The 22,088-nt window shown below is 38.8% G+C and overlaps 5 non-coding genes across 5 annotated transcripts; all 5 read left to right on the top strand.

The window, feature by feature from the left end:
• The first annotated feature begins 2,521 nt into the window (after positions 1-2,521).
• On the top strand, positions 2,522-2,603 carry TRNAS-GCU (transfer RNA serine (anticodon GCU)). Its single transcript has one exon. It is a non-coding gene; the product is annotated as a tRNA-Ser (tRNA).
• Positions 2,604-7,813: 5,210 nt separating this feature from the next.
• On the top strand, positions 7,814-7,895 carry TRNAS-GCU (transfer RNA serine (anticodon GCU)). The gene has a single exon. It is a non-coding gene; the product is annotated as a tRNA-Ser (tRNA).
• Positions 7,896-13,106: 5,211 nt separating this feature from the next.
• On the top strand, positions 13,107-13,188 carry TRNAS-GCU (transfer RNA serine (anticodon GCU)). The gene has a single exon. It is a non-coding gene; the product is annotated as a tRNA-Ser (tRNA).
• Positions 13,189-18,398: 5,210 nt separating this feature from the next.
• Positions 18,399-18,480, top strand: TRNAS-GCU (transfer RNA serine (anticodon GCU)). Its single transcript has one exon. It is a non-coding gene; the product is annotated as a tRNA-Ser (tRNA).
• Positions 18,481-21,045: 2,565 nt separating this feature from the next.
• On the top strand, positions 21,046-21,128 carry TRNAS-GCU (transfer RNA serine (anticodon GCU)). Its single transcript has one exon. It is a non-coding gene; the product is annotated as a tRNA-Ser (tRNA).
• Positions 21,129-22,088: the final 960 nt, after the last annotated feature.

Genomic DNA, 22,088 nt, shown 5'->3' with positions numbered 1-22,088 from the left:
TTTAACCCTATTTTATGTGAAATTTAAATTACGTATCCCATGGTATTTCCGACAGTACAATCCCTCGGTTTGGAAACACCGCTCAGGTGAGCACTGTGCTTAGGCATTACTGTAAACAGCGCCGGCCGGGTTCTGTGCATGAATCACAAATTCTTTCCTCAGGCGGAGGGTTGTTAAGTTGGGGGACGTAGAAGTTTGCAATATATTGTGTAATGAAACTGCATAGAAAATGTGTTAATGTAGAAATAATGCACGCGTTTGAAATGTGCCCACGGGGAGTGGCTACCAATGTATACGAAGACTAATGAAAGTTATTAATGCTGAATTAATTATGTACTGATGTTTTGAACTTGTATTAACATATCAAAATTGGAGTTATGTATTAGGAGTTTGTACATTAAGCACTAGGCCTTAGTTTAGCGAGGGTCTGGGCCTACATGCCTGGTCTCATATTAAACTGTGTTTTTCTAACGTGCAATGTGCTGTTTTCCTGAAGGACACGAAACTGTACTTTTCCAGAAGCTAGAGATGTGTGTAGCTGTAGTAAATTCTTTCTCATGGGACCCGACTTGCTCAAGGAGACATTCTTGCTGAATGCAACAGTGTAATTCGTAACAGGTGCCAGGTTGCCTGGAGTAGGAGAAAACAATGGAACTACTGACTGGTGCGTAAAGTGTAACTTTTTTTACCTGACATTCCAACCGATGAAGACCTCAATAACATGGGCCAATAAACGACATGTGAATTATGGTTTGTGGAAAATTCTGGTGAAATGCGTGAATAATTATTGGACAGAGATAACGATGCAAAAATTATTATCCAACGAGGAATTAGGAGTAAATTAGACAGTTTTGATTTAACCATATGACCTGAGCAGAAATCAGCTATTTATTGGACATTCCACTCCAACCCATTCTTTGCCATTCTACTGAGCCATTTAGGCCATTTCCTTTGAGACTTTGCCGTTTGTTCGTCCTGATACTCTAAACCACCCTTTACTTATTCCTTACCTGATACTCATATCTCCTCTATATGAGGGGAGTTCTTGTTCCTCAGCTATGCAATACAGAGGCTTTGCCCTGTCCTATCTTTGCTGATGGTGAAAACGACTGATGGCCTGAGGACAAAGACTGACGCTGTTTGCTGATCCGTTGGATGGGTAACTATCTGATGAAAATTGTAATTGTCGGCTGGCCTTTTCTTTCTCGGTACCAACTGCTCTTTGATAGAGGCCATAGTTAGATGTTTTCCAAATTTGTGTTTGCTAAATTGTTTTGCATGAAGCCCAACATGCTGATGCTAATTTGAGGTTGGTTAAGGTGTTCACTAAAATCTGACGCAAATAGACAAATTGCTGAGTTCTTGCTTTTTTGAATCATGCACTACTGAGACTTTGCTAAGTTGGTTCTTATTAATGATGTGTTAATACTGAGTGAATATTCTCCATGCATTGATTAATTGTATTTCTAATTGCAAATCTGAAGAGTTACTAATGAGATGAATTGCCGATGAGATTAACAGAAATGACTTTAGATTGTAACCAATAGGGAAATAAGTATCCTAACACTTAACTAAATTGGTGTTTTTATTCATGACTGAAAGGTCATGGTGTGTTCACTTTATTGACTCTCATTAAAGGTTATTGATTAGTATGATGATTAGTTATTGCGGTTGTTGTTGAGATATTGATCCATTGATTTGTGATGCCAAAAGACATCTCGTACTGGGAAGTCCCCGAACGTAGTCCAAAAGGTTCATCGACCTAGGCGTGTCTCCTTGTAAGTTTACTTATCAAGGCTGTGATGCGCTATCACTAATAAAAGTCATCTGATCTGTTGCTGCTGAGTCATCGTCAACGAAAACCACCAAGATATTACTTCAATGTGGTGTAATTACGACTGCCTCAGTTTTATGCGTTACGTGAGCAGTCGGACAGCAATTTATTTAGCGCAAAAATATTTCTTGTTGATGCACGTACGTTTTTAAACTGAAGTGTCAAAGCTGTAGCGGCAATACTCCCAGTTTAGGCGGTTTTATAAACTAAGTTTTACTTTCTCCTACTTAAAACGTTTTGCAGAACAATGCACATTAAATGGGAAGGCAGTTTTCCTTATTTGTGTACTATTTGCTGCCTAATGTTGACATGTAAGCACCCCAACAATGAATGACACCTAGAGACTCGAAAGCACCATACCAGTAAAATATGTGTATGAAATTGCACTTTAAATCCACGTACAACTGAAATAAAGCAATCTTAGCTCATTTGACGGTAGTGTGACAGTAGATCACATATGGATAGAACACGTTTGGAATGTGTAATTTTCATGATTCCATCACATATATCATATAAATTCAAGCTGAAGTAGGGAAGGACAACAAGGTCATTTAGAGCAAAGCTGAAGACAACGAGTTGCCATAACAATCTGTAAATATATGCTCTTTATTATATGTGGACAACTATCACCTCATAGAACACATTTCGGCTACTATATTTTTTCCTCCTGAAAACTGACCTTTACATGACAAGGTGGCCGAGTGGTTAAGGCAAGGGACTGCTAATCCATTGTGCTCTGCATGCGTGGGTTCGAATCCCACCCTTGTCGGTTTATTATTGTGTGTTTACTTTTTAATATGCGGTATGTCTGGTTTAACCCTATTTTATGTGAAAGTTAAATTACGTATCCCATGGTATTTCCGACAGTACAATGCCTCGGTTTGGAAACACCGCTCAGGTGAGCACTGTGCTTAGGCATTACTGTAAACAGCGCCGGCCGGGTTCTGTGCATGAATCACAAATTCTTTCCTCAGGCGGAGGGTTGTTAAGTTGGGGGACGTAGAAGTTTGCAATATATTGTGTAATGAAACTGCATAGAAAATGTGTTAATGTAGAAATAATGCACGCGTTTGAAATGTGTCCACGGGGAGTGGCTACCAATGTATACGAAGACTAATGAAAGTTATTAATGCTGAATTAATTATGTACTGATGTTTTGAACTTGTATTAACATATCAAAATTGGAGTTATGTATTAGGAGTTTGTACATTAAGCACTAGGCCTTAGTTTAGCGAGGGTCTGGGCCTACATGCCTGGTCTCATATTAAACTGTGTTTTTCTAACGTGCAATGTGCTGTTTTCCTGAAGGACACGAAACTGTACTTTTCCAGAAGCTAGAGATGTGTGTAGCTGTAGTAAATTCTTTCTCATGGGACCCGACTTGCTCAAGGAGACATTCTTGCTGAATGCAACAGTGTAATTCGTAACAGGTGCCAGGTTGCCTGGAGTAGGAGAAAACAATGGAACTACTGACTGGTGCGTAAAGTGTAACTTTTCTTACCTGACATTCCAACCGATGAAGACGTCAATAACATGGGCCAATCAACGACATGTGAACTATGGTTTGTGGAAAATTCTGGTGAAATGCGTGAATAATTATTGGACAGAGATAACGATGCAAAAATTATTATCCAACGAGGAATTAGGAGTAAATTAGACAGTTTTGATTTAACCATATGACCTGAGCAGAAATCAGCTATTTATTGGACATTCCACTCCAACCCATTCTTTGCCATTCTACTGAGCCATTTAGGCCATTTCCTTTGAGACTTTGCCGTTTGTTCGTCCTGATACTCTAAACCACCCTTTACTTATTCCTTACCTGATACTCATATCTCCTCTATATGAGGGGAGTTCTTGTTCCTCAGCTATGCAATACAGAGGCTTTGCCCTGTCCTATCTTTGCTGATGGTGAAAACGACTGATGCCCTGAGGACAAAGACTGACGCTGTTTGCTGATCCGTTGGATGGGTAACTATCTGATGAAAATTGTAATTGTCGGCTTGCCTTTTCTTTCTCGGTACCAACTGCTCTTTGATAGAGGCCATAGTTAGATGTTTTCCAAATTTGTGTTTGCTAAATTGTTTTGCATGAAGCCCAACATGCTGATTCTAATTTGAGGTTGGTTAAGGTGTTCACAAAAATCTGACGCATATAGACAAATTGCTGAGTTCTTGCTTTTTTGAATCATGCACTACTGAGACTTTGCTAAGTTGGTTCTTATTAATGATGTGTTAATACTGAGTGAATATTCTCCATGCATTGATTAATTGCATTTCTAATTGCAAATCTGAAGAGTTACTAATGAGATGAATTGCCGATGAGATTAACAGAAATGACTTTAGATTGTAACCAATAGGGAAATAAGTATCCTAACACTTAACTAAATTGGTGTTTTTATTCATGACTGAAAGGTCATGGTGTGTTCACTTTATTGACTCTCATTAAAGGTTATTGATTAGCATGATGATTAGTTATTGCGATTGTTGTTGAGATATTGATCCATTGATTTGTGATGCCAAAAGACATCTCGTACTGGGAAGTCCCCGAATGTAGTCCAAAAGGTTCATCGACCTAGGCGTGTCTCCTTGTAAGTTTACTTATCAAGGCCGTGATGCGCTATCACTAATAAAAAGTAATCTGATCTGTTGCTGCTGAGTCATCGTCAACGAAAACCACCAAGATATTACTTCAATGTGGTGTAATTACGACTGCCTCAGTTTTATGCGTTACGTGAGCAGTCGGACAGCAATTTATTTAGCGCAAAAATATTTCTTGTTGATGCACGTACGTTTTTAAACTGAAGTGTCAAAGCTGTAGCGGCAATGCTCCCAGTTTAGTCGGTTTTATAAACTAAGTTTTACTTTCTCCTACTTAAAACGTTTTGCAGAACAATGCACATTAAATGGGAAGGCAGTTTTCCTTATTTGTGTACTATTTGCTGCCTAATGTTGACATGTAAGCACCCCAACAATGAATGACACCTAGAGACTCGAATGCACCATACCAGTAAAATATTTGTATGAAATTGCACTTTAAATCCACGTACAACTGAAATAAAGCAATCTTAGCTCATTTGAGGGTAGTGTGACAGTAGATCACATATGGATAGCACACGTTTGGAATGTGTAATTTTCATGATTCCATTACATATATCATATAAATTCAAGCTGAGGTAGGGAAGGACAACAAGGTCATTTAGAGCAAAGCTGAAGACAACAAGTTGCCATAACAATCTGTAAATATATGCTCTTTATTATGTGTGGACAACTATCACCTCATAGAACACATTTCGGCTACTATATTTTTTCCTCCTGAAAACTGACCTTTACACGACAAGGTGGCCGAGTGGTTAAGGCGATGGACTGCTATCCATTGTGCTCTGCATGCGTGGGTTCGAATCTCACCCTTGTCAGTTTATTATTGTGTGTTTACTTTTTAATATGCGGTATGTCTGGTTTAACCCTATTTTATGTGAAAGTTAAATTACGTATCCCATGGTATTTCCGACAGTACAATGCCTCGGTTTGGAAACACCGCTCAGGTGAGCACTGTGCTTAGGCATTACTGTAAACAGCGCCGGCCGGGTTCTGTGCATGAATCACAAATTCTTTCCTCAGGCGGAGGGTTGTTAAGTTGGGGGACGTAAAAGTTTGCAATATATTGTGTAATGAAACTGCATAGAAAATGTGTTAATGTAGAAATAATGCACACGTTTAAAATGTGCCCACGGGGAGTGGCTACCAATGTATACGAAGACTAATGAAAGTTATTAATGCTGAATTAATTATGTACTGATGTTTTGAACTTGTATTAACATATCAAAATTGGAGTTATGTATTAGGAGTTTGTACATTAAGCACTAGGCCTTAGTTTAGCGAGGGTCTGGGCCTACATGCCTGGTCTCATATTAAACTGTGTTTTTCTAACGTGCAATGTGCTGTTTTCCTGAAGGACACGAAACTGTACTTTTCCAGAAGCTAGAGATGTGTGTAGCTGTAGTAAATTCTTTCTCATGGGACCCGACTTCCTCAAGGAGACATTCTTGCCGAATGCAACAGTGTAATTCGTAACAGGTGCAAGGTTGCCTGGAGTAGGAGAAAACAATGGAACTACTGACTGGTGCGTAAAGTGTAACTTTTCTTACCTGACATTCCAACCGATGAAGACGTCAATAACATGGGCCAATCAACGACATGTGAACTATGGTTTGTGGAAAATTCTGGTGAAATGCGTGAATAATTATTGGACAGAGATAACGATGCACAAATTATTATCCAACGAGGAATTAGGAGTAAATTAGACAGTTTTGATTTAACAATATGACCTGAGCAGAAATCAGCTATTTATTGGACATTCCACTCCAACCCATTCTTTGCCATTCTACTGAGCCATTTAGGCCATTTCCTTTGAGACTTTGCCGTTTGTTCGTCCTGATACTCTAAACCACCCTTTACTTATTCCTTACCTGATACTCATATCTCCTCTATATGAGGGGAGTTCTTGTTCCTCAGCTATGCAATACAGAGGCTTTGCCCTGTCCTTTCTTTGCTGATGGTGAAAACGACATATGGCCTGCGGACAAAGACTGACGCTGTTTGCTGATCCGTTGGATGGGTAACTATCTGATGAAAATTTTAATTGTCGGCTGGCCTTTTCTTTCTCGGTACCAACTGCTCTTTGATAGAGGCCATAGTTAGATGTTTTCCAAATTTGTGTTTGCTAAATTGTTTTGCATGAAGCCCAACATGCTGATGCTAATTTGAGGTTGGTTAAGGTGTTCACTAAAATCTGACGCAAATAGACAAATTGCTGAGTTCTTGCTTTTTTGAATCATGCACTACTGAGACTTTGCTAAGTTGGTTCTTATTAATGATGTGTTAATACTGAGTGAATATTCTCCATGCATTGATTAATTGTATTTCTAATTGCAAATCTGAAGAGTTACTAATGAGATGAATTGCCGATGAGATTAACAGAAATGACTTTAGATTGTAACCAATAGGGAAATAAGTATCCTAACACTTAACTAAATTGGTGTTTTTATTCATGACTGAAAGGTCATGGTGTGTTCACTTTATTGACTCTCATTAAAGGTTATTGATTAGCATGATGATTAGTTATTGCGATTGTTGTTGAGATATTGATCCATTGATTTGTGATGCCAAAAGACATCTCGTACTGGGAAGTCCCCAAACGTAGTCCAAAAGGTTCATAGACCTAGGCGTGTCTCCTTGTAAGTTTACTTATCAAGGCCGTGATGCGCTATCACTAATAAAAAGTCATCTGATCTGTTGCTGCTGAGTCATCGTCAACGAAAACCACCAAGATATTACTTAAATGTGGTGTAATTACGACTGCCTCAGTTTTATGCGTTACGTGAGCAGTCGGACAGCAATTTATTTAGCGCAAAAATATTTCTTGTTGATGCACGTACTTTTTTAAACTGAAGTGTCAAAGCTGTAGCGGCAATACTCCCAGTTTAGGCGGTTTTATAAACTAAGTTTTACTTTCTCCTGCTTAAAACGTTTTGCAGAACAATGCACATTAAATGGGAAGGCAGTTTTCCTTATTTGTGTACTATTTGCTGCCTAATGTTGACATGTAAGCACCCCAACAATGAATGGCACCTAGAGACTCGAAAGCACCATACCAGTAAAATATTTGTATGAAATTGCACTTTAAATCCACGTACAACTGAAATAAAGCAATCTTAGCTCATTTGAGGGTAGTGTGACAGTAGATCACATATGGATAGAACACGTTTGGAATGTGTAATTTTCATGATTCCATTACATATATCATATAAATTCAAGCTGAAGTAGGGAAGGACAACAAGGTCATTTAGAGCAAAGCTGAAGACAACAAGTTGCCATAACAATCTGTAAATATATGCTCTTTATTATGTGTGGACAACTATCACCTCATAGAACACATTTCGGCTACTATATTTTTTCCTCCTGAAAACTGACCTTTACAGACAAGGTGGCCGAGTGGTTAAGGCGATGGACTGCTAATCCATTGTGCTCTGCATGCGTGGGTTCGAATCCCACCCTTGTCGGTTTATTATTGTGTGTTTACTTTTTAATATGCGGTATGTCTGGTTTAACCCTATTTTATGTGAAAGTTAAATTAAGTATCCCATGGTATTTCCGACAGTACAATGCCTCGGTTTGGAAACACCGCTCAGGTGAGCACTGTGCTTAGGCATTACTGTAAACAGCGCCGGCCGGGTTCTGTGCATGAATCACAAATTCTTTCCTCAGGCGGTGGGTTGTTAAGTTGGGGGACGTAGAAGTTTGCAATATATTGTGTAATGAAACTGCATAGAAAATGTGTTAATGTAGAAATAATGCACGCGTTTAAAATGTGCCCACGGGGAGTGGCTACCAATGTATACGAAGACTAATGAAAGTTATTAATGCTGAATTAATTATGTACTGCTGTTTTGAACTTGTATTAACATATCAAAATTGGAGTTATGTATTAGGAGTTTGTACATTAAGCACTAGGCCTTAGTTTAGCGAGGGTCTGGGCCTACATGCCTGGTCTCATATTAAACTGTGTTTTTCTAACGTGCAATGTGCTGTTTTCCTGAAGTACACGAAACTGTACTTTTCCAGAAGCTAGAGATGTGTGTAGCTGTAGTAAATTCTTTCTCATGGCACCCGACTTGCTCAAGGAGACATTCTTGCTGAATGCAACAGTGTAATTCGTAACAGGTGCAAGGTTGCCTGGAGTAGGAGAAAACAATGGAACTACTGACTGGTGCGTAAAGTGTAACTTTTCTTGCCTGACATTCCAACCGATGAAGACGTCAATAACATGGGCCAATCAACGACATGTGAACTATGGTTTGTGGAAAATTCTGGTGAAATGCGTGAATAATTATTGGACAGAGATAACGATGCACAAATTATTATCCAACGAGGAATTAGGAGTAAATTAGACCATTTTGATTTAACCATATGACCTGAGCAGAAATCAGCTATTTATTGGACATTCCACTCCAACCCATTCTTTGCCATTCTACTGAGCCATTTAGGCCATTTCCTTTGAGACTTTGCCGTTTGTTCGTCCTGATACTCTAAACCACCCTTTACTTATTCCTTACCTGATACTCATATCTCCTCTATATGAGGGGAGTTCTTGTTCCTCAGCTATGCAATACAGAGGCTTTGCCCTGTCCTATCTTTGCTGATGGTGAAAACAACTGATGCCCTGAGGACAAAGACTGACGCTGTTTGCTGATCCGTTGGATGGGTAACTATCTGATGAAAATTGTAATTGTCGGCTTGTCTTTTCTTTCTCGGTACCAACTGCTCTTTGATAGAGGCCATAGTTAGATGTTTTCCAAATTTGTGTTTGCTAAATTGTTTTGCATGAAGCCCAACATGCTGATGCTAATTTGAGGTTGGTTAAGGTGTTCACTAAAATCTGACGCAAATAGACAAATTGCTGAGTTCTTGCTTTTTTGAATCATGCACTACTGAGACTTTGCTAAGTTGGTTCTTATTAATGATGTGTTAATACTGAGTGAATATTCTCCATGCATTGATTAATTGCATTTCTAATTGCAAATCTGAAGAGTTACTAATGAGATGAATTGCCGATGAGATTAACAGAAATGACTTTAGATTGTAACTAATAGGGAAATAAGTATCCTAACACTTAACTAAATTGGTGTTTTTATTCATGACTGAAAGGTCATGGTGTGTTCACTTTATTGACTCTCATTAAAGGTTATTGATTAGTATGATGATTAGTTATTGCGATTGTTGTTGAGATATTGATCCATTGATTTGTGATGCCAAAAGACATCTCGTACTGGGAAGTCCCCGAACGTAGTCCAAAAGGTTCATCGACCTAGGCGTGTCTCCTTGTAAGTTTACTTATCAAGGCTGTGATGCGCTAGCACTAATAAAAAGTCATCTGATCTGTTGCTGCTGAGTCATCGTCAACGAAAACCACCAAGATATTACTTCAATGTGGTGTAATTACGACTGCCTCAGTTTTATGCGTTACGTGAGCAGTCGGACAGCAATTTATTTAGCGCAAAAATATTTCTTGTTGATGCACGTACGTTTTTAAACTGAAGTGTCAAAGCTGTAGCGGCAATACTCCCAGTTTAGGCGGTTTTATAAACTAAGTTTTACTTTCTCCTACTTAAAACGTTTTGCAGAACAATGCACATTAAATGGGAAGGCAGTTTTCCTTATTTGTGTACTATTTGCTGCCTAATGTTGACATGTAAGCACCCCAACAATGAATGACACCTAGAGACTCGAAAGCACCATACCAGTAAAATATGTGTATGAAATTGCACTTTAAATCCACGTACAACTGAAATAAAGCAATCTTAGCTCATTTGAGGGTAGTGTGACAGTAGATCACATATGGATAGAACACGTTTGGAATGTGTAATTTTCATGATTCCATTACATATATCATATAAATTCAAGCTGAAGTAGGGAAGGACAACAAGGTCATTTAGAGCAAAGCTGAAGACAACGAGTTGCCATAACAATCTGTAAATATATGCTGTTTATTATGTGTGGACAACTATCACCTCATAGAACACATTTCGGCTACTATATTTTTTCCTCCTGAAAACTGACATTTACTTGACAAGGTGGACGAGTGGTTATGGCAATGGACTGCTAATCCATTGTGCTCTGCATGCGTGGGTTCGAATCCCACCCTTGTAGGTTTATTATTGTGTGTTTACTTTTTAATATGCGGTATGTCTGGTTTAACCCTATTTTATGTGAAAGTTAAATTACGTATCCCATGGTATTTCCGACAGTACAATCCCTCGGTTTGGAAACACCGCTCAGGTGAGCACTGTGCTTAGGCATTACTGTAAACAGCGCCGGCCGGGTTCTGTGCATGAATCACAAATTCTTTCCTCAGGCGGAGGGTTGTTAAGTTGGGGGACGTAGAAGTTTGCAATATATTGTGTAATGAAACTGCATAGAAAATGTGTTAATGTAGAAATAATGCACGCGTTTGAAATGTGCCCACGGGGAGTGGCTACCAATGTATACGAAGACTAATGAAAGTTATTAATGCTGAATTAATTATGTACTGATGTTTTGAACTTGTATTAACATATCAAAATTGGAGTTATGTATTAGGAGTTTGTACATTAAGCACTAGGCCTTAGTTTAGCGAGGGTCTGGGCCTACATGCCTGGTCTCATATTAAACTGTGTTTTTCTAACGTGCAATGTGCTGTTTTCCTGAAGGACACGAAACTGTACTTTTCCAGAAGCTAGAGATGTGTGTAGCTGTAGTAAATTCTTTCTCATGGGACCCGACTTGCTCAAGGAGACATTCTTGCTGAATGCAACAGTGTAATTCGTAACAGGTGCCAGGTTGCCTGGAGTAGGAGAAAACAATGGAACTACTGACTGGTGCGTAAAGTGTAACTTTTTTTACCTGACATTCCAACCGATGAAGACCTCAATAACATGGGCCAATAAACGACATGTGAATTATGGTTTGTGGAAAATTCTGGTGAAATGCGTGAATAATTATTGGACAGAGATAACGATGCAAAAATTATTATCCAACGAGGAATTAGGAGTAAATTAGACAGTTTTGATTTAACCATATGACCTGAGCAGAAATCAGCTATTTATTGGACATTCCACTCCAACCCATTCTTTGCCATTCTACTGAGCCATTTAGGCCATTTCCTTTGAGACTTTGCCGTTTGTTCGTCCTGATACTCTAAACCACCCTTTACTTATTCCTTACCTGATACTCATATCTCCTCTATATGAGGGGAGTTCTTGTTCCTCAGCTATGCAATACAGAGGCTTTGCCCTGTCCTATCTTTGCTGATGGTGAAAACGACTGATGGCCTGAGGACAAAGACTGACGCTGTTTGCTGATCCGTTGGATGGGTAACTATCTGATGAAAATTGTAATTGTCGGCTGGCCTTTTCTTTCTCGGTACCAACTGCTCTTTGATAGAGGCCATAGTTAGATGTTTTCCAAATTTGTGTTTGCTAAATTGTTTTGCATGAAGCCCAACATGCTGATGCTAATTTGAGGTTGGTTAAGGTGTTCACTAAAATCTGACGCAAATAGACAAATTGCTGAGTTCTTGCTTTTTTGAATCATGCACTACTGAGACTTTGCTAAGTTGGTTCTTATTAATGATGTGTTAATACTGAGTGAATATTCTCCATGCATTGATTAATTGTATTTCTAATTGCAAATCTGAAGAGTTACTAATGAGATGAATTGCCGATGAGATTAACAGAAATGACTTTAGATTGTAACCAATAGGGAAATAAGTATCCTAACACTTAACTAAATTGGTGTTTTTATTCATGACTGAAAGGTCATGGTGTGTTCACTTTATTGACTCTCATTAAAGGTTATTGATTAGTATGATGATTAGTTATTGCGATTGTTGTTGAGATATTGATCCATTGATTTGTGATGCCAAAAGACATCTCGTACTGGGAAGTCCCCGAACGTAGTCCAAAAGGTTCATCGACCTAGGCGTGTCTCCTTGTAAGTTTACTTATCAAGGCTGTGATGCGCTATCACTAATAAAAGTCATCTGATCTGTTGCTGCTGAGTCATCGTCAACGAAAACCACCAAGATATCACTTCAATGTGGTGTAATTACGACTGCCTCAGTTTTATGCGTTACGTGAGCAGTCGGACAGCAATTTATTTAGCGCAAAAATATTTCTTGTTGATGCACGTACGTTTTTAAACTGAAGTGTCAAAGCTGTAGCGGCAATACTCCCAGTTTAGGCGGTTTTATAAACTAAGTTTTACTTTCTCCTACTTAAAACGTTTTGCAGAACAATGCACATTAAATGGGAAGGCAGTTTTCCTTATTTGTGTACTATTTGCTGCCTAATGTTGACATGTAAGCACCCCAACAATGAATGACACCTAGAGACTCGAAAGCACCATACCAGTAAAATATGTGTATGAAATTGCACTTTAAATCCACGTACAACTGAAATAAAGCAATCTTAGCTCATTTGACGGTAGTGTGACAGTAGATCACATATGGATAGAACACGTTTGGAATGTGTAATTTTCATGATTCCATCACATATATCATATAAATTCAAGCTGAAGTAGGGAAGGACAACAAGGTCATTTAGAGCAAAGCTGAAGACAACGAGTTGCCATAACAATCTGTAAATATATGCTCTTTATTATGTGTGGACAACTATCACCTCATAGAACACATTTCGGCTACTATATTTTTTCCTCCTGAAAACTGACCTTTACATGACAAGGTGGCCGAGTGGTTAAGGCAAGGGACTGCTAATCCATTGTGCTCTGCATGCGTGGGTTCGAATCCCACCCTTGTCGGTTTATTATTGTGTGTTTACTTTTTAATATGCGGTATGTCTGGTTTAACCCTATTTTATGTGAAAGTTAAATTACGTATCCCATGGTATTTCCGACAGTACAATGCCTCGGTTTGGAAACACCGCTCAGGTGAGCACTGTGCTTAGGCATTACTGTAAACAGCGCCGGCCGGGTTCTGTGCATGAATCACAAATTCTTTCCTCAGGCGGAGGGTTGTTAAGTTGGGGGACGTAGAAGTTTGCAATATATTGTGTAATGAAACTGCATAGAAAATGTGTTAATGTAGAAATAATGCACGCGTTTGAAATGTGTCCACGGGGAGTGGCTACCAATGTATACGAAGACTAATGAAAGTTATTAATGCTGAATTAATTATGTACTGATGTTTTGAACTTGTATTAACATATCAAAATTGGAGTTATGTATTAGGAGTTTGTACATTAAGCACTAGGCCTTAGTTTAGCGAGGGTCTGGGCCTACATGCCTGGTCTCATATTAAACTGTGTTTTTCTAACGTGCAATGTGCTGTTTTCCTGAAGGACACGAAACTGTACTTTTCCAGAAGCTAGAGATGTGTGTAGCTGTAGTAAATTCTTTCTCATGGGACCCGACTTGCTCAAGGAGACATTCTTGCTGAATGCAACAGTGTAATTCGTAACAGGTGCCAGGTTGCCTGGAGTAGGAGAAAACAATGGAACTACTGACTGGTGCGTAAAGTGTAACTTTTCTTACCTGACATTCCAACCGATGAAGACGTCAATAACATGGGCCAATCAACGACATGTGAACTATGGTTTGTGGAAAATTCTGGTGAAATGCGTGAATAATTATTGGACAGAGATAACGATGCAAAAATTATTATCCAACGAGGAATTAGGAGTAAATTAGACAGTTTTGATTTAACCATATGACCTGAGCAGAAATCAGCTATTTATTGGACATTCCACTCCAACCCATTCTTTGCCATTCTACTGAGCCATTTAGGCCATTTCCTTTGAGACTTTGCCGTTTGTTCGTCCTGATACTCTAAACCACCCTTTACTTATTCCTTACCTGATACTCATGTCTCCTCTATATGAGGGGAGTTCTTGTTCCTCAGCTATGCAATACAGAGGCTTTGCCCTGTCCTATCTTTGCTGATGGTGAAAACGACTGATGCCCTGAGGACAAAGACTGACGCTGTTTGCTGATCCGTTGGATGGGTAACTATCTGATGAAAATTGTAATTGTCGGCTTGCCTTTTCTTTCTCGGTACCAACTGCTCTTTGATAGAGGCCATAGTTAGATGTTTTCCAAATTTGTGTTTGCTAAATTGTTTTGCATGAAGCCCAACATGCTGATTCTAATTTGAGGTTGGTTAAGGTGTTCACAAAAATCTGACGCAAATAGACAAATTGCTGAGTTCTTGCTTTTTTGAATCATGCACTACTGAGACTTTGCTAAGTTGGTTCTTATTAATGATGTGTTAATACTGAGTGAATATTCTCCATGCATTGATTAATTGCATTTCTAATTGCAAATCTGAAGAGTTACTAATGAGATGAATTGCCGATGAGATTAACAGAAATGACTTTAGATTGTAACCAATAGGGAAATAAGTATCCTAACACTTAACTAAATTGGTGTTTTTATTCATGACTGAAAGGTCATGGTGTGTTCACTTTATTGACTCTCATTAAAGGTTATTGATTAGCATGATGATTAGTTATTGCGATTGTTGTTGAGATATTGATCCATTGATTTGTGATGCCAAAAGACATCTCGTACTGGGAAGTCCCCGAATGTAGTCCAAAAGGTTCATCGACCTAGGCGTGTCTCCTTGTAAGTTTACTTATCAAGGCCGTGATGCGCTATCACTAATAAAAAGTAATCTGATCTGTTGCTGCTGAGTCATCGTCAACGAAAACCACCAAGATATTACTTCAATGTGGTGTAATTACGACTGCCTCAGTTTTATGCGTTACGTGAGCAGTCGGACAGCAATTTATTTAGCGCAAAAATATTTCTTGTTGATGCACGTACGTTTTTAAACTGAAGTGTCAAAGCTGTAGCGGCAATGCTCCCAGTTTAGTCGGTTTTATAAACTAAGTTTTACTTTCTCCTACTTAAAACGTTTTGCAGAACAATGCACATTAAATGGGAAGGCAGTTTTCCTTATTTGTGTACTATTTGCTGCCTAATGTTGACATGTAAGCACCCCAACAATGAATGACACCTAGAGACTCGAATGCACCATACCAGTAAAATATTTGTATGAAATTGCACTTTAAATCCACGTACAACTGAAATAAAGCAATCTTAGCTCATTTGAGGGTAGTGTGACAGTAGATCACATATGGATAGCACACGTTTGGAATGTGTAATTTTCATGATTCCATTACATATATCATATAAATTCAAGCTGAGGTAGGGAAGGACAACAAGGTCATTTAGAGCAAAGCTGAAGACAACAAGTTGCCATAACAATCTGTAAATATATGCTCTTTATTATGTGTGGACAACTATCACCTCATAGAACACATTTCGGCTACTATATTTTTTCCTCCTGAAAACTGACCTTTACACGACAAGGTGGCCGAGTGGTTAAGGCGATGGACTGCTATCCATTGTGCTCTGCATGCGTGGGTTCGAATCTCACCCTTGTCAGTTTATTATTGTGTGTTTACTTTTTAATATGCGGTATGTCTGGTTTAACCCTATTTTATGTGAAAGTTAAATTACGTATCCCATGGTATTTCCGACAGTACAATGCCTCGGTTTGGAAACACCGCTCAGGTGAGCACTGTGCTTAGGCATTACTGTAAACAGCGCCGGCCGGGTTCTGTGCATGAATCACAAATTCTTTCCTCAGGCGGAGGGTTGTTAAGTTGGGGGACGTAAAAGTTTGCAATATATTGTGTAATGAAACTGCATAGAAAATGTGTTAATGTAGAAATAATGCACACGTTTAAAATGTGCCCACGGGGAGTGGCTACCAATGTATACGAAGACTAATGAAAGTTATTAATGCTGAATTAATTATGTACTGATGTTTTGAACTTGTATTAACATATCAAAATTGGAGTTATGTATTAGGAGTTTGTACATTAAGCACTAGGCCTTAGTTTAGCGAGGGTCTGGGCCTACATGCCTGGTCTCATATTAAACTGTGTTTTTCTAACGTGCAATGTGCTGTTTTCCTGAAGGACACGAAACTGTACTTTTCCAGAAGCTAGAGATGTGTGTAGCTGTAGTAAATTCTTTCTCATGGGACCCGACTTCCTCAAGGAGACATTCTTGCCGAATGCAACAGTGTAATTCGTAACAGGTGCAAGGTTGCCTGGAGTAGGAGAAAACAATGGAACTACTGACTGGTGCGTAAAGTGTAACTTTTCTTACCTGACATTCCAACCGATGAAGACGTCAATAACATGGGCCAATCAACGACATGTGAACTATGGTTTGTGGAAAATTCTGGTGAAATGCGTGAATAATTATTGGACAGAGATAACGATGCACAAATTATTATCCAACGAGGAATTAGGAGTAAATTAGACAGTTTTGATTTAACAATATGACCTGAGCAGAAATCAGCTATTTATTGGACATTCCACTCCAACCCATTCTTTGCCATTCTACTGAGCCATTTAGGCCATTTCCTTTGAGACTTTGCCGTTTGTTCGTCCTGATACTCTAAACCACCCTTTACTTATTCCTTACCTGATACTCATATCTCCTCTATATGAGGGGAGTTCTTGTTCCTCAGCTATGCAATACAGAGGCTTTGCCCTGTCCTTTCTTTGCTGATGGTGAAAACGACTGATGGCCTGCGGACAAAGACTGACGCTGTTTGCTGATCCGTTGGATGGGTAACTATCTGATGAAAATTTTAATTGTCGGCTGGCCTTTTCTTTCTCGGTACCAACTGCTCTTTGATAGAGGCCATAGTTAGATGTTTTCCAAATTTGTGTTTGCTAAATTGTTTTGCATGAAGCCCAACATGCTGATGCTAATTTGAGGTTGGTTAAGGTGTTCACTAAAATCTGACGCAAATAGACAAATTGCTGAGTTCTTGCTTTTTTGAATCATGCACTACTGAGACTTTGCTAAGTTGGTTCTTATTAATGATGTGTTAATACTGAGTGAATATTCTCCATGCATTGATTAATTGTATTTCTAATTGCAAATCTGAAGAGTTACTAATGAGATGAATTGCCGATGAGATTAACAGAAATGACTTTAGATTGTAACCAATAGGGAAATAAGTATCCTAACACTTAACTAAATTGGTGTTTTTATTCATGACTGAAAGGTCATGGTGTGTTCACTTTATTGACTCTCATTAAAGGTTATTGATTAGCATGATGATTAGTTATTGCGATTGTTGTTGAGATATTGATCCATTGATTTGTGATGCCAAAAGACATCTCGTACTGGGAAGTCCCCAAACGTAGTCCAAAAGGTTCATAGACCTAGGCGTGTCTCCTTGTAAGTTTACTTATCAAGGCCGTGATGCGCTATCACTAATAAAAAGTCATCTGATCTGTTGCTGCTGAGTCATCGTCAACGAAAACCACCAAGATATTACTTAAATGTGGTGTAATTACGACTGCCTCAGTTTTATGCGTTACGTGAGCAGTCGGACAGCAATTTATTTAGCGCAAAAATATTTCTTGTTGATGCACGTACGTTTTTAAACTGAAGTGTCAAAGCTGTAGCGGCAATACTCCCAGTTTAGGCGGTTTTATAAACTAAGTTTTACTTTCTCCTGCTTAAAACGTTTTGCAGAACAATGCACATTAAATGGGAAGGCAGTTTTCCTTATTTGTGTACTATTTGCTGCCTAATGTTGACATGTAAGCACCCCAACAATGAATGGCACCTAGAGACTCGAAAGCACCATACCAGTAAAATATTTGTATGAAATTGCACTTTAAATCCACGTACAACTGAAATAAAGCAATCTTAGCTCATTTGAGGGTAGTGTGACAGTAGATCACATATGGATAGAACACGTTTGGAATGTGTAATTTTCATGATTCCATTACATATATCATATAAATTCAAGCTGAAGTAGGGAAGGACAACAAGGTCATTTAGAGCAAAGCTGAAGACAACAAGTTGCCATAACAATCTGTAAATATATGCTCTTTATTATGTGTGGACAACTATCACCTCATAGAACACATTTCGGCTACTATATTTTTTCCTCCTGAAAACTGACCTTTACAGACAAGGTGGCCGAGTGGTTAAGGCGATGGACTGCTAATCCATTGTGCTCTGCATGCGTGGGTTCGAATCCCACCCTTGTCGGTTTATTATTGTGTGTTTACTTTTTAATATGCGGTATGTCTGGTTTAACCCTATTTTATGTGAAAGTTAAATTAAGTATCCCATGGTATTTCCGACAGTACAATGCCTCGGTTTGGAAACACCGCTCAGGTGAGCACTGTGCTTAGGCATTACTGTAAACAGCGCCGGCCGGGTTCTGTGCATGAATCACAAATTCTTTCCTCAGGCGGTGGGTTGTTAAGTTGGGGGACGTAGAAGTTTGCAATATATTGTGTAATGAAACTGCATAGAAAATGTGTTAATGTAGAAATAATGCACGCGTTTAAAATGTGCCCACGGGGAGTGGCTACCAATGTATACGAAGACTAATGAAAGTTATTAATGCTGAATTAATTATGTACTGCTGTTTTGAACTTGTATTAACATATCAAAATTGGAGTTATGTATTAGGAGTTTGTACATTAAGCACTAGGCCTTAGTTTAGCGAGGGTCTGGGCCTACATGCCTGGTCTCATATTAAACTGTGTTTTTCTAACGTGCAATGTGCTGTTTTCCTGAAGTACACGAAACTGTACTTTTCCAGAAGCTAGAGATGTGTGTAGCTGTAGTAAATTCTTTCTCATGGCACCCGACTTGCTCAAGGAGACATTCTTGCTGAATGCAACAGTGTAATTCGTAACAGGTGCAAGGTTGCCTGGAGTAGGAGAAAACAATGGAACTACTGACTGGTGCGTAAAGTGTAACTTTTCTTGCCTGACATTCCAACCGATGAAGACGTCAATAACATGGGCCAATCAACGACATGTGAACTATGGTTTGTGGAAAATTCTGGTGAAATGCGTGAATAATTATTGGACAGAGATAACGATGCACAAATTATTATCCAACGAGGAATTAGGAGTAAATTAGACCATTTTGATTTAACCATATGACCTGAGCAGAAATCAGCTATTTATTGGACATTCCACTCCAACCCATTCTTTGCCATTCTACTGAGCCATTTAGGCCATTTCCTTTGAGACTTTGCCGTTTGTTCGTCCTGATACTCTAAACCACCCTTTACTTATTCCTTACCTGATACTCATATCTCCTCTATATGAGGGGAGTTCTTGTTCCTCAGCTATGCAATACAGAGGCTTTGCCCTGTCCTATCTTTGCTGATGGTGAAAACAACTGATGCCCTGAGGACAAAGACTGACGCTGTTTGCTGATCCGTTGGATGGGTAACTATCTGATGAAAATTGTAATTGTCGGCTTGTCTTTTCTTTCTCGGTACCAACTGCTCTTTGATAGAGGCCATAGTTAGATGTTTTCCAAATTTGTGTTTGCTAAATTGTTTTGCATGAAGCCCAACATGCTGATGCTAATTTGAGGTTGGTTAAGGTGTTCACTAAAATCTGACGCAAATAGACAAATTGCTGAGTTCTTGCTTTTTTGAATCATGCACTACTGAGACTTTGCTAAGTTGGTTCTTATTAATGATGTGTTAATACTGAGTGAATATTCTCCATGCATTGATTAATTGCATTTCTAATTGCAAATCTGAAGAGTTACTAATGAGATGAATTGCCGATGAGATTAACAGAAATGACTTTAGATTGTAACTAATAGGGAAATAAGTATCCTAACACTTAACTAAATTGGTGTTTTTATTCATGACTGAAAGGTCATGGTGTGTTCACTTTATTGACTCTCATTAAAGGTTATTGATTAGTATGATGATTAGTTATTGCGATTGTTGTTGAGATATTGATCCATTGATTTGTGATGCCAAAAGACATCTCGTACTGGGAAGTCCCCGAACGTAGTCCAAAAGGTTCATCGACCTAGGCGTGTCTCCTTGTAAGTTTACTTATCAAGGCTGTGATGCGCTATCACTAATAAAAAGTCATCTGATCTGTTGCTGCTGAGTCATCGTCAACGAAAACCACCAAGATATTACTTAAATGTGGTGTAATTACGACTGCCTCAGGTTTATGCGTTACGTGAGCAGTCGGACAGCAATTTATTTAGCGCAAAAATATTTCTTGTTGATGCACGTACGTTTTAAAACTGAAGTGTCAAAGCTGTAGCGGCAATACTCCCAGTTTAGGCGGTTTTATAAACTAAGTTTTACTTTCTCCTACTTAAAACGTTTTGCAGAACAATGCACATTAAATGGGAAGGCAGTTTTCCTTATTTGTGTACTATTTGCTGCCTAATGTTGACATGTAAGCACCCCAACAATGAATGACACCTAGAGACTCGAAAGCACCATACCAGTAAAATATGTGTATGAAATTGCACTTTAAATCCACGTACAACTGAAATAAAGCAATCTTAGCTCATTTGAGGGTAGTGTGACAGTAGATCACATATGGATAGAACACGTTTGGAATGTGTAATTTTCATGATTCCATTACATATATCATATAAATTCAAGCTGAAGTAGGGAAGGACAACAAGGTCATTTAGAGCAAAGCTGAAGACAACGAGTTGCCATAACAATCTGTAAATATATGCTGTTTATTATGTGTGGACAACTATCACCTCATAGAACACATTTCGGCTACTATATTTTTTCCTCCTGAAAACTGACCTTTACCTGACAAGGTGGCCGAGTGGTTAAGGCAATGGACTGCTAATCCATTGTGCTCTGCATGCGTGGGTTCGAATCCCACCCTTTGTCGGTTTATTATTGTGTGTTTAGTTTTTAATATGCGGTATGTCTGGTTTAACCCTATTTTATGTGAAAGTTAAATTACGTATCCCATGGTATTTCCGACAGTACAATGCCTCGGTTTGGAAACACCGCTCAGGTGAGCACTGTGCTTAGGCATTACTGTAAACAGTGCCGGCCGGGTTCTGTGCATGAATCACAAATTCTTTCCTCAGGCGGAGGGTTGTTAAGTTGGGGGACATAAAAGTTTGCAATATATTGTGTAATGAAACTGCATAGAAAATGTGTTAATGTAGAAATAATGCACGCATTTAAAATGTGCCCACGGGGAGTGGCTACCAATGTATACGAAGACTAATGAAAGTTATTAATGCTGAATTAATTATGTACTGATGTTTTGAACTTGTATTAACATATCAAAATTGGAGTTATGTATTAGGAGTTTGTACATTAAGCACTAGGCCTTAGTTTAGCGAGGGTCTGGGCCTACATGCCTGGTCTCATATTAAACTGTGTTTTTCTAACGTGCAATGTGCTGTTTTCCTGAAGGACACGAAACTGTACTTTTCCAGAAGCTAGAGATGTGTGTAGCTGTAGTAAATTCTTTCTCATGGGACCCGACTTGCTCAAGGAGACATTCTTGCTGAATGCAACAGTGTAATTCGTAACAGGTGCAAGGTTGCCTGGAGTAGGAGAAAACAATGGAACTACTGACGGGTGCGTAAAGTGTAACTTTTCTTACCTGACATTCCAACCGATGAAGACGTCAATAACATGGGCCAATCAACGACATTTGAACTATGGTTTGTGGAAAATTCTGGTGAAATGCGTGAATAATTATTGGACAGAGATAACGATGCACAAATTATTATCCAACGAGGAATTAGGAGTAAATTAGACAGTTTTGATTTAACCATATGACCTGAGCAGAAATCAGCTATTTATTGGACATTCCACTCCAACCCATTCT

The sequence above is a fragment of the Pleurodeles waltl genome, chromosome 12 (assembly GCF_031143425.1).
Source record: "Pleurodeles waltl isolate 20211129_DDA chromosome 12, aPleWal1.hap1.20221129, whole genome shotgun sequence".
Classification (NCBI taxonomy): Eukaryota; Metazoa; Chordata; class Amphibia; order Caudata; family Salamandridae; genus Pleurodeles; species Pleurodeles waltl.
Note: the sequence above shows the minus strand (reverse complement) of the source record. Positions and strands in the feature narration are given on the sequence as shown.